At 40.7% G+C, this 14,124-nt stretch overlaps 1 protein-coding gene across 4 annotated transcripts in view; it reads right to left on the reverse strand.

Moving 5' to 3' along the window:
• Positions 1-14,124, reverse strand: part of ZBTB3 (zinc finger and BTB domain containing 3) — a 32,873-nt gene that overhangs the window by 16,197 nt on the left and 2,552 nt on the right. The gene's annotated exons all lie outside the window — the stretch shown is intronic.

The raw sequence follows: 14,124 nt of genomic DNA on the forward strand, positions 1-14,124 counted from the left end.
GCACGACTGGGAATGGGACGGGCTGATAGGCCTGACTCATTTACCATATTTTACGCCTGGTTTAGGCTTAAAGATAAAGGAATCTCAGCTGCTGTGTCTTTATGAATAAGCTTCTTTTTATTTTCTCAAAGTAGAATGTCCTACAACCAGGACGCGTTTCGGCATACAAGCCTTTCTCAACAGATACATCCAAAAAGAAAAATCAAGCTATATATAACATATAGTACCGCCCATCTAGGGACATCCCCAGCCATTCTGATGGGTGGTATTCAATTAATGATCAATCAAACTGATTAAACAGTTTGATTGATCATTAATTGAATACCACCCATCAGAATGGCTGGGGATGTCCCTAGATGGGCGGTACTATATGTTATATATAGCTTGATTTTTCTTTTTGGATGTATCTGTTGAGAAAGGCTTGTATGCCGAAACGCGTCCTGGTTGTAGGACATTCTACTTTGAGAAAATAAAAAGAAGCTTATTCATAAAGACACAGCAGCTGGGATTCCTTTATCTTTGATACATTGGAGGTTGCTCCTCTCCCGTGCAGCGTGCAATACCAAGGTGAAGTGCTGACCTGTTTCCTTCTTTCCATGGTTTAGGCTTAGACTGGGAAAAGATACTGTCACACAATAATACAGATAATGGGAGAGTTTTAAAAGGGTTTTCTGTGATTTAAATACTGATGACCTATCCTCGGGAAAGGTCATCAGTATCAGATCGGTGGGGTCCGACATCCAGAACCCCTCGCTGATCAGCTGTTTGAGAAGGCACCGATGGTCCTGTGAGCACTGCTGCCTTCTCACAGCTCACCAAGCACAGCATTGTACATAGTATAACAGCTAAGCTTGCTATTGCGCTCAGCCCCATTCATTTCTATGGGGCTGAGCAGCCGATCAGATACTGATCACCTATCCAGAGGATAGGTTATCCGTAGTAAAATCTCAGTAAACCCCTTTAAATCTACTTTGAATAATTAATAATTATGTTGTAAAATGTATTCCTGCAGGTAACAAACATAAATGACTGCAATTAAACCCCATATGGCCTACTTTTAAAAGGGCAATAAATAAATGCATTTAAAAAATACTAATCTGAGAGGTCCGTTGTAGCATTTGACATTTACAAGGGACTCGATAACATATATATATATATATATATATATATATATATATATATATATATATATATATAAAAACCAAGGTAAGTCTGCTAAACAATGACAACGAGGAAGATGGTCACTGGGGATCAGGAAAAGGATATAGTCCAAACTAAGCTAAATAAAGTGAATGTGAACAAGGCTCCGGCTCCAGATGGATTACACCCAAGATTTCTTAAAGAGCTCAGTTCAGTTATTGCTGTGTCCTTGTTCATAATTTTTAGAGATTCTCAAGACCAGTGATTGCAAACCTTTTATAGACCGAGTGCCCAAACTGCAACCCAAAACCTATTTATCGCAAAGTTCCAACGCGGCAATTTAACCTGAATACCAATACAGTATACAGGTACAAGAAAAAGTATGTGAACCCTTTGGAATGATATGGATTTCTGCACAAATTGGTCATAAAATGTGATCTGATCTTCATCTAAGTCACAACAATAGACAATCACAGTCTGCTTAAGCTAATAAACACACAAAGAATTAAATGTTACCATGTTTTTATTGAACACACCATGTAAACATTCACAGTGCAGGAAGAAAAAGTATGTGAACCCTTGGATTAATAACTGGTTGAACCTCCTTTGGCAGCAATAACTTCAACCAAACGTTTCCTGTAGTTGCAGATCAGACATGCACAACGGTCAGGAGTAATTCTTGACCATTCCTCTTTACAGAACTGTTTCAGTTCAGCAATATTCTTGGGATGTCTGGTGCGAATCGCTTTCTTGAGGTCATGCCACAGCATCTCAATCGGGTTGAGGTCTGGACTCTGACTGGGCCACTCCAGAAAGGCGTATTTTCTTCTGTTTAAGCCATTCTGTTGTCGATTTCCTTCTATGCTTTGGGTCATTGTCCTGTTGCAACACCCATCTTCTGTTGAGCATTAGCTGGTGGACAGATGGCCTTAAAGAGGACCTTTCACTACAATAAAAAATCTAAACTAACTATACAGACATGGAGAGCGGCGCCCAGGGATCTCCCTGCACTTACTATTATCCCTGGGCGCCGCTCCGTTCTCCCGGTATAGGCTCCTGTATCTTCAGATTTTCGGCTCAACTGGGAGGAGCCTGCCGGCGTCTCCTTCTCCCAGGCTGGAGTGCTGGCCAATCGCAGCACTCAGCTCATAGCCTTTTTTCTCCCAGGCTATGAGCTGAGCGCTGCGATTGGCCAGCACTCCAGCCTGGGAGAAGGAGACGCCGGCAGGCTCCTCCCAGTTGAGCCGAAAATCTGAAGATACCGGAGCCTATACCGGGAGAACGGAGCGGCGCCCAGGGATAATAGTAAGTGCAGGGAGATTCCTGGACGCCGCTCTCCATGTCTGTATGCTTAGTTTAGATTTTTTATTGTAGTGACAGGTCCTCTTTAGGTTCTCCTGCAAAATGTCTTGATAAACTTGGGAATTAATTTTTCCTTCGATGATAGCAATCCGTCCAAACCCTGACGCAGCAAAGCATCTCCAAACCATGATGCCCCCACCACCATACTTCACAGTTGGGATGAGGTTTTGATGTTGGTGTGCGGTGCCTCTTTTTCTCCACACATAGTGTTGTGTGTTTCTTCCAAACAACTCAACTTTGGTTTCATCTGTCCACAGAATATTTTGTCAGTACTGCTGTGGAACATCCTGGTGCTCTTGTGCAAACTGTAAACGTGCAGCAATGTTTTTTTTGGACAGCAGTGACTTCCTCTGTGGTATCCTCCCATGAAATCCATTCTTGTCTAGTGTTTTACGTATCGTAGATTCGCTAACAGGGATGTTAGCATATGCCAGAGACTTTTGTAAGTCTTTAGCTGACACTCTAGGATTCTTCTTCACCTCATTGAGCAGTCTGTGCTGTGCTCTTGCAGTCATCTTTACAGGATAGACACTCCTAGGGAGAGAAGCAGCAGTGCTGAACTTTCTCCATTTATAGACAATTTGTCTCACCGTGGACTGATGAACAGCAAGGCTTTTGGAGATACTTTTTTAACCCTTTCCAGCTTTAAGTCAACAATTCTTAGTCGAAGGTCTTCTGAGAGCTCTTTTGTGTGAGGCATCATTCACATCAGGCAATGCTTCTTGCAAAAAGCAAACCCAGAACTGGTGTGTGTTTTTTATAGGGCAGGGCAGCTGTAACCTCCAATCTCATCTCATTGATTGGACTCCAGTTGGCTGACACCTCACTCCAATTAGCTCTTGGAGATGTCATTAGTCTAGGGGTTCACATACTTTTTCCACCTGCACTGTGAATGTTTACATGGTGTGTTAAATAAAAACATGGTAACTTTTAATTCTTTGTGTGTTATTAGTTTAAGCAGACTGTGATTGTCTATTGTTGTGACTTAGATGAAGATCAGATCACATTTTATGACCAATTTGTGCAGAAATCCATATCCTTCCAAAGGGTTCACATACTTTTTATTGCAACTGTATGTTCCATGTACTCTATCATTTAGCTATAACAGCCTACCTACATTCACTGTACTGCTTGTGCTGTTCATAGTGCGCCCTGCTCTGATGAAGGGCAGGAAAAGTCTAAGGCATATTGGTACCCCATAGACATTTTCCAGGGTGCGGGTGCCCACAGAGAGGGCTCTGAGTGCCGCCTCTGGCACCTGGTCCATAGGTTTGCCACCACTACTCTAGTGAATGGAGCAGTGCCAAATCACTGGCACTAGGCAACTGTGGTGCCTAAATTCAACTAACTACTACTTCACCAGGTATCCCAGGCATCCGGGGATAATAGCTGCGATCAGCGATAGCATTGATTTGCAGACATTTAACCCCTCTGATGCCTTGGTCAAATGTGACCATGGCATGTGAGAGGTAAAAAAAATATTCAAAAATCAGCCTATTTTCCTCAAAATGAAAATAAAACTAAATCAATAAAATAAAAAAAAACAATATCATAGCCATTGCCCGTCTGAAAAAAATATAATTTTTTTTTTAATCTCATATGGGGAAAGGCGTAACAAAAACAAAAAACGGCTAATTTGCTGTTTTTCGGCGCTTCACTTTCCAAAAAATTTAATAAGAAGTTATCAAAAAGACACACTCCAAAATGGTATCAATACAAAAAATTAGCTTTCACACAGCTCTGTACACATGCCTATAAATCAGTTATAGTGGTCAGAATATGGCAATGAAAGGAAATTAAAAAAAAAATCCAAAGTTTTTATTTTTTTCAATATTAAAACATAACTATAAAAATGTGGTATAATTGTAATCACACTAACCCAGAGAATGAAGGTAACAGGTCAGGTTTAGGAAGCACAGTAAAAAAAAAACAAAAAAAAAAAAACATAAAACTGTGGCGGTTGTGGGTTTTTTCCCCAATTCCACCCCATTTGGAATTTATTTCCAGCTTCCCACTACATCATATGCAATATTAATTGGTGCCATTAGAAAGTACAATTTGTCCACATATGACTATTGGGGGGGGGGGGGGGGGGGGGAAATAAAAAATAAAAATAAAGTTATGGCTCCAGGAAGGCAGGGAGTAAAAAATGAAAACACAAAAACAGAAAATCACCATGTCAGGAAGGAGTTAAAGGACTATATACAGGAGTATGTGACTGTTAATACCATAAGTGATAACCAGCATGGGTTTACCAAGGACAGACGTTGTCAGAATAACCTGATCTGTTTTTATGAGGAGGTGCATAAGTGTGCACACCCTCTTATAACTGGGGATGTAGCTGTGTTCAGAATTAAGCAATCACATTAAATAGGAGTGAGCATACACCTGCCATTATTTAAAGTTCCTCTGATTAACCCCAAATAAAGTTCAGCTGCTCTAGTTGGTCTTTCCTGAAATTTTCTTAGTCGCATCCCACATGTGGTATAACATATTTTTATTGCGCGCATACTTAGTATCTATTGTGACTGAAATTTATTTGAAGCACATTCATTCATTTATTTCATTTTTATTGATTATTGATCAATTTATTTTATTGGAGGGACAGGATTCGATATGTAGGTTGGGTAGTTTTTTATTGGTAAAATACAAATACATTTTTATTAGTAATATACAAACTAACTTTTAGAATTGTCTGTTTCAAGGCGTAATTTCTATGCAAATAACCGGATATTTGCGTGCCCTCCATATAATTTAATTGACCTCTGAAATTATATATATATTATATATATACACAGTACAGACCAAAAGTTTGGACACACCTTCTCATTCAAAGAGTTTTCTTTATTTTCATGACTATGAAAATTGTAGATTCACACTGAAGGCATCAAAACTATGAATTAACACATGTGGAATTATATACATAACAAACAAGTGTGAAACAACTGAAAATATGTCATATTCTAGGTTCTTCAAAGTAGCCACCTTTTGCTTTGATTACTGCTTTGCACACTCTTGGCATTCCCTTGATGAGCTTCAAGAGGTAGTCCCCTGAAATGGTTTTCACTTCACAGGTGTGCCCTGTCAGGTTTAATAAGTGGGATTTCTTGCCTTATAAATGGGGTTGGGACCATCAGTGGCGTTGAGGAGAAGTCAGGTGGATACACAGCTGATAGTCCTACTGAATAGACTGTTAGAATATGTATTATGGCAAGAAAAAAGCAGCTAAGTAAAGAAAAACGAGTGGCCATCATTACTTTAAGAAATTAAGGTCAGTCAGTCAGCCGAAAAATTGGGAAAACTTTGAAAGTAAGGGCTATTTGACCATGAAGGAGAGTGATGGGGTGCTGCGCCAGATGACCTGGCCTCCACAGTCACCGGACCTGAACCCAATCGAGATGGTTTGGGGTGAGCTGGACCGCAGAGTGAAGGCAAAAGGGCCAACAAGTGCTAACCATCTCTGGGAACTCCTTCAAGACTGTTGGAAGACCATTTCAGGGGACTACCTCTTGAAGCTCATCAAGAGAATGCCAAGAGTGTGCAAAGCAGTAATCAAAGCAAAAGGTGGCTACTTTGAAGAACCTAGAATATGACATATTTTCAGTGTTTTCACACTTGTTTGTTATGTATATAATTCCACATGTGTTAATTCATAGTTTTGATGCCTTCATAGTCATGAAAATAAAGAAAACTCTTTGAATGAGAAGGTGTGTCCAAACTTTTGGTCTGTACTATATATATATATATATATATATATATATACACACACACACACACACACACACACACACACATATACAGTGGATATAAAAAGTCTACACACCCCTGTTAAAATGTCAGGTTTCTGTGATGTAAAAAAATTAGACAAAGATAAATCATTTCAGAACTTTTCCCACCTTTAATGTGACCTATAAACTGTACCACTCAATTGATAAACAAACTGAAATCTTTTAGGTGGAGGGAAGAAAAAAATAAAAATAAAAAATAACTGGGGATGTAGCTGTGTTCAGAATTAAGCAATCACATTCAAAATCATGTTACATAGGAGTCAGCATACACCTACCATCATTTAAAGTGCCTCTGATTAACCCCAAATAAAGTTCAGCTGCTCTAGTTGGTCTTTCCTGAAATTTTCTTAGTTGCATCCCACAGCAAAAGCCATGGTCCACAGAGAGCTTCCAAAGCATCAGAGGAATCTCATTGTTAAAAGGTATCAGTCAGGAGAAGGGTACAAAAGAATTTCCAAGGCATTATATGTACCATGGAACACAGTGAAGACAGGCATCATCAAGTGGAGAAAATATGGCACAACAGTGACATTACCAAGAACTGGACATCCCTCCAAAATTGATGAAAAGACGAGAAGAAAACTGGTCTGGGAGGCTACCAAGAGGCCTACAGCAACATTAAAGGAGCTGCAGGAATATCTGGCAAGTACTGGCTGTGTGGTACATGTGACAACAATCTCCCGTATTCTTCATATGTCTGGGCTATGGGGTAGAGTAGAATGGCAAGACGAAAGCCTTTTCTTACGAAGAAAAACATCCAAGCCAGGCTACATTTTGCAAAAACACATCTGCCAAAAGCATGTGGGAAAAGGTGTTATGGTCTGATGAAACCAAGGTTGAACTTTTTTGCCATAATTCCAAAAGATATGTTTGGCACAAAAACAACACTGCACATCACCAAAAGAACACCATACCCACAGTGAAGCATGGTGGTGGCAGCATCATGCCAAGGGGCTGTTTGTCTTCAGTTGGAACTGGGGCCTTAGTTAAGCTAGAGGGAATTATTAACAGTTCCAAATACCAGTCAATATTAGCACAAAACCTTCAGGCTTCTGCTAGAAAGCTGAACATGAAGAGGTACTTCATCTTTCAGCATGACAACGACCCAAAGCATACATCCAAATCAACAAAGGAATGGCTTCACCAGAAGAAGATTGAAGAGGACCTTTCATTACGATAAAAAATCTAAACTAAGTATACAGACATGGAGAGCGGCGTCCAGGGATCTCCCTGCACTTACTATTATCCTTGGGCGCAGCTCCGTTCTCACGGTATCTTCAGATTTTCGGCTCAACCGGGAGGAGCCTGCTCTTGTTCTCCTGGGCGTGTCCTTCTCCCAGGCTGTAGCGCTGGCCAATCGCAGCGCTCAGCTCATAGCCTGAAGATACCGGAGCCTATACCGGGAGAACGGAGCGGCGCCCAGGGATAATAGTAAGTGCAGGGAGATCCCTGGACGCCGCTGTCCATGTCAGAATACTTAGTTTAGATTTTTTATTGTAATGAAAGGTCCTCTTTAAAGTTTTGGAATGGCCCAGCCAGAGCCCAGACCTGAATCCGATTGAAAATCCGTGGGGTGATCTGAAGAGGGCTGTGCACAGGAGATGCCCTCGCAATCTCACAGATTTGGAGTGTTTTTGCAAAGAAGAGTGGGAAAATCTTGCCAAGTCAAAATGTGCCATGCTGATAGACTCATACCCAAAAAGATTGAGTGCTGTAATAAAATCAAAAGGTGCTTCAACAAAGTATTAGTTTAAGGGTGTGCACACTTATGCAATCATATTATTTTTATATTTTTTCTTCCCAATACCTAAAAGATTTCAGTTTTTCAATTGAGTTGTACAGTTTATAGGTCACATTAAAGGTGGAAAAAGTTCTGAAATTATTTATCTTTGTCTAATTTTTTATCAAACATCATTACGATAACAAGTACCAAAATACTATTATTAGTATAAAGTCATCTGGCTGTGAGATACTCAATGCGATTATATGGACACTGAAAACTATACAGTAACTTGATTCTCCATTGCTGAATATTAGCGAGTGCAAATCTGTCAGTAACGCACATGTGGTATAACATATTTTTATTGCGCGCATACTTAGTATCTATTGTGACTGGAATTTATTTGAAGCACATTCATTCATTTATTTCATTTTTATTGATTATTGATCAATTTATTTTATTGGAGGGACAGGATTCGATATGTAGGTTGGGTAGTTTTTTATTGGTAAAATACAAATACATTTTTATTAGATATATACAAACAAACTTTTAGAATTGTCTGTTTCAAGGCGTAATTTCTATGCAAATAACCGGATATTTGCATGCCCTCCATATAATTTAATTGACCTCTGAATTTATATATATATATATATATATATATATATATATATATATATATATACACATACATACACACACACATATACAGTGGATATAAAAAGTCTACACACCCCTGTTAAAATGTCAGGTTTCTGTGATGTAAAAAAAAAAATTAGACAAAGATAAATCATTTCAGAACTTTTTCCACCTTTAATGTGACCTATAAACTGTACAACTTAATTGAAAAACAAACTGAAATCTTTTAGGTGGAGGGAAGAAAACAAAAAAAATAAAAAATAACTGGGGATGTAGCTGTGCTTAGAATTAAGCAATCACATTCAAAATCATGTTACATAGGAGTCAGCATACACCTGCCATCATTTAAAGTGCCTCTGATTAACCCCAAATAAAGTTCAGCTGCTCTAGTTGGTCTTTCCTGAAATTTTCTTAGTCGCATCCCACAGCAAAAGCCACGGTCCACAGAGAGCTTCCAAAGCATCAGAGGGATCTCATTGTTAAAAGGTATCAGTCAGGAGAAGGGTACAAAAGAATTTCCAAGGCATTAGATCTACCATGGAACACAGTGAAGACAGGCATCATCAAGTGGAGAAAATATAGCACAACAGTGACATTACCAAGAACTGGACGTTTTGCAAAAACACATCTGAAGTCTCCCAAAAGCATGTGGAAAAAGGTGTTATGGTCTGATGAAACCAATGTTGAACATTTTGGCCATAATGCCAAAAGATATGTTTGGCGCAAAAACAACACTGTACATCACCAAAAGAACACCATACCCACAGTGAAGCATGGTGGTGGCAGCATCATGCCAAGGGGCTGTTTTTCTTCAGCTGGAACTGGGGGCTTAGTTAAGGGGATTAATAATAGTTTCAAAATACCAGTCAATATTGGCACAAAACCTTCAGGCTTCTGCTAGAAAGCTGAACATTAAGATGAACTTCATCTTTCAGCATGACAACGACCCAAAGCATACATCCAAATCAACAAAGGAATGGCTTCACCAAAAGAAGATTAAACTTTTGGAATGGCCCAGCCAGAGCCCAGACCTGAATCTGACTGAAAATCTGTGGGGTGATCTGAAGAGGGCTGTGCACAGGAGATGCCCTCGCAATCTGACAGATTTAGAGTGTTTTTGCAAAGAAGAGTGGGCAAATCTTGCCAAGTCAAAATGTGCCATGCTGATCGACTCATACCCAAAAAGACTGAGTGCTGTAATAAAATCAAAAGGGGCTTCAACAAAGTATTAGTTTAAGGGTGTGCACACTTATGCAACCATATTATTTTATTTTTATATTTTTCTTCCTTGTACCTAAAAGATTTCAGTTTGTTTTTCAATTGAGTTGTACAGTTTATAGGTCACAATAAAGGTGGAAAAAGTTCTGAAATTATTTATCTTTGTCTCATTTTTTTACAGCACAGAAACCTGACATTTTAACAGGGGTGTGTAGACTTTTTATATCCACTGTACATCTGAATACTAACTATTTCAACAAAAGTATTGTGACACAGCTGTTAACCATTTAATGCAGGTGATTCATTTAGTCCTATTGCCACAGGTGTATAGGATCCAGCACCTAGTCATGTAGTCTGTCTTTACAAACATTTGTGAAAGAATGGCATGTTACAAAGAACTCATTGAATTCTAGCGTGATCCTGTAATAAATCAATTTTCAAAATGTATTACCTCCTAGATATTGTACAATCAACTGTGAGCAGTATTACTACAAAGTGGAAGAGTTAAGGAACCACTGCAACTCGGCCACAAAGAGGTAGACCATGTAACTTTACAGTGGGAGCACTGAGCTGCATAGTGCATAAAGACCCACTTTTTAAGGACCAGTTCAGGTCTGAAGTCACTTTGTGGGGCCTACATAGTGGAAACCCCCCATAATTAACCCCATTGTAGAAACTACACCCCTCAAGCTACTCAAAACTGATTTTACAAACTTTGTTAACCCTTTAGGTGTTCCACAAGAATTAGAGGAAAATGGAGATGAAATTTCAACATTTAACTTATTTGGCAGATTTTCCATTTTAATCCATTTTTTCTTTAACACATCGAGGGTTAACAGCCAAAATAAACTCAATATTTATTACCCCGATTCTGCGGTTCACAGAAACACCCCACATGTGGTCGTAAACTGATGTAAGGGCACACGGCAAGGCACAGAAGAAAAGGAGCGCCGTATGGTTTTTAGCAGGAAGATTTTGCTGAACTGGTTTTTAGATGCCATGTCCCATTTTAAGCTCCCCTGATACACCCTTACAGTAGAAACTCCCAAAAAGGGACCCCATTTTGGAAACTAGGGGATACGGTGCCAGTTTTATTGGTACATATGATTTTTTATTGCTCTAGATTACGTTTTTTGTGAGGCAAGGTAACCAATGTTAAAATTGTTTTGGCACAGCTTTTATTTTTTTTCAAATATTCATCTGACAGGGTAGATTATGCGCTATTTTTATAGAGCAGGTTGTTACGGACGCAATGATATCAAATATGTCTACTTTCTTTGTTTGTTTGTTTCAGTTTTACATAATAAAGAATTTAAAAAAAAAAAAAGTTTCTGTGTCTCCATTTTCTGAACGCCATTTTTATTTATTTTTCTGCCGATCGTCTTGTGCAGGGGCTCGTTTTTTGCAGGAAGAGTTTAGATTTTTATTGGTACGATTTTTGGGTACATATGATTTTTATTTATTTATTTTTCCAGCGTTCACCTGAGGGGTTAGGTCATGTGATATTTTTATAGAGCAGATCGTTACGGACGTAGCAAAACCTAACATGTATACTTTTTCTTATTTGTTTTACACAATAATAGCATTTCTAAAAAAAAAAAAAATGATGTTTTAGTCAGGGCTGTGGAGTCGGAGTCGGAGGCAATTTTGGGTACCTGGAGTCGGAGTCGGCAAAAAATGAACCGACTCCGACTCCTACTAGATTTAAATTGGAGTAAAAAAAAAAGCAAGTTAGGCTACTTTCACACTAGCGTTCGAATCGGGTCCATCTGATGTTTCATCAGACGGATCCGCTCCTATAATGCAGACGTTTGCATCCGTTCAGAACGGATCCGTCTGCATTATAACTTAGAAAAATTTCTAAGTGTGAAAGTAGCCTGAGCGGATCCGTCCAGACTTTACATTGAAAGTCAATGGGGGACGGATCCGCTTGAAGATTGAGCCATATGGTGTCATCTTCAAGCGGATCCGTCCCCATTGACTTCCATTATAAGTCTGGACGGATCCGCTCGCCTGCGCACGGCCAGGCGGACACCCGAACGCTGCAAGCAGCGTTCAGGTGTCCGCTCACTGAGTGGAGGCTGAGCGCTGGCAGGCGGATGCATTCTCAGCGGATCCGCCTCCACTGAGAATGCATTAGGGCCGGACGGCTGCGTTCAGGACCGCTTGTGAGCCCCTTCAAACGGAGCTCACGAGCGGACACCTGAACGCAGGTGTGAAAGTAGCCTTAAAATGTCCCAATTCACAAAAAGTTATAATTAATTACCGTATTTTTCACCCTATGACGCACCTGCCCATAAGACGCACCTAGGTTTTTGAGGAGGAAAATAAGAAAAAAAATATTTTGAACCAAAAGGTGTGCTTTTAGTGGGTTTTGAACTAATGGTGGCCTGTGGATGACACTATTATGGGGGCATCTGTGGGTGGCACTGTTATGGGGGTATCTGTGGGTGGCACTGTTATGGGGGATCATTGTGGGGGCATCTGTGGATGACACATATATAGCATCTTATCTTATGTGTCATCCACAGATCCCCCCCATAACAGTGTCCCTGTGTAGTGAATGGGGGCCGGCATCTGTTTCTGTAATGGCAGCGGGGCCCGTTGCCTGCTTCATTCATAAAGTGCGCGGAGTAGTGAGCTTCGAGCGCCCGCCCAGCCTCCTGACTGCCAAGAAGTTAGTAGTAAGTAGTACAGCACTAGATTTAAGATGATTGGAATACTTTAACAATACCCACAAGTTAGATATGATTACCGTATACTACAGTGAGCGGGGCCCGGTGTAGTAGAATACAGTGACTGCACCGGGCTCCGCTGCCATTACAGAAACAGATGCCGGCCCCCAGCCCCTCCTCCCTCTCAGCCTATTCACCGGACGGTCGCAGCATTTGCCCCCATACGACGCACTGCTATTTTTCCCACACTTTTGCGAAAAATACGGTACTTCTCTACTGTAAGAATAAAGGCCTAATGCATGCAGTGCGTCACGTTACCGCAAAACGAACAAGTTAAGTGACCGTGAAGAAGTATGCTTTTCATGTGCTTCACTATATGGCACGCAACACGCAGTTAAGGAGCGGCAATACTTATACTTTCCATTGCGCTGTGTTCCGCCCATGGTTAACCTAGCCTCTCACTGATAACTGATTAAGTAAATATGTTTTTTGCAGGACTAGACACTTGTATAAGTGAAGGGAATGGATAGTCAATAGTTCAAGACTGAAGCTGTAAACCATTTGAAAAAACTGCTGTCATTCAGCTAAGGCCTCATGCACACGGCCGTGTTCCGCAGCCGAGAGCGGTCCGTGGTAACCCGGCCGGGATTCCTTCTGACAGCAGGAGCGCACGGCGTCATTGGTTGCTATAACGCTGTGCGCTTCATGCCGCCGCTGCTGTTCAGTGATACACTGGTATAGATCTATACCAGTGTATCACTGAACAGCAGCGGCAGCATGAAGCGCACGGCGTTATAGCAACCAATGACGCCGTGCGCTCCTGCTGTCAGAAGGAATCCCGGCCGGGTTACCACGGACCGCTCTCGGCCGCGGAACACGGCCGTGTGCATGAGGCCTAAGGCTATAAAAACTTGTAAACTCAGATTGTTAGCTTAAACTTTAAACATGACTATGGGATTCTACTAGGGAAATCATGTTTTACAATAAATGCCCCTTCCTGGATCCCCCCACTGCCCTATCTTCAGCAGAAGATCAGCACACAAAGGAGAAGGCAGCGGCTTCCTAGCCAGTAGTTCTGTGGTAATGACATGTATGTTGCCTTTCTTTCCTTCAAGGAATGTATAAAATACATTCGCATATTAAATACAGAGGAGTCGGAGTCGGAAGTACCAAAAACTGAGGAGTCGGAGTCGGACCATTTACCTACCGACTCCACAGCCCTGGTTTTAATGTATCCATAGTCTGAGAGCCATAGATTTTTTTTTTTTGGACCGACAAACGTTTTTGTTTTTTGTTTTGCCTTCAGTTTCTGTATTTCCGTTCAAAGATAGAACATGTCCTATTATTGTCCGCATATCGGACTAGGATAGTAATGTTCTATCAGGGCCCAGCTGTTCCGTTTAAAACGGAATGCACACGGAGGTCATTCGTATTTTTTGCGGATCGCAAAATACTGAAAAAGCCATACGGTTGTGTGCATGAGGCCTTAGGTAGGGTCTTCTTTTTTGCGGGATGAGGTGACTGTTTGATTGGTACTATTTTGGGGGGCATACACCTTTTTGATGGCTTGTTTTGTGATGTAAGG

Source organism: Bufo bufo, chromosome 10 (assembly GCF_905171765.1).
Source record: "Bufo bufo chromosome 10, aBufBuf1.1, whole genome shotgun sequence".
Taxonomy (NCBI): Eukaryota; Metazoa; Chordata; class Amphibia; order Anura; family Bufonidae; genus Bufo; species Bufo bufo.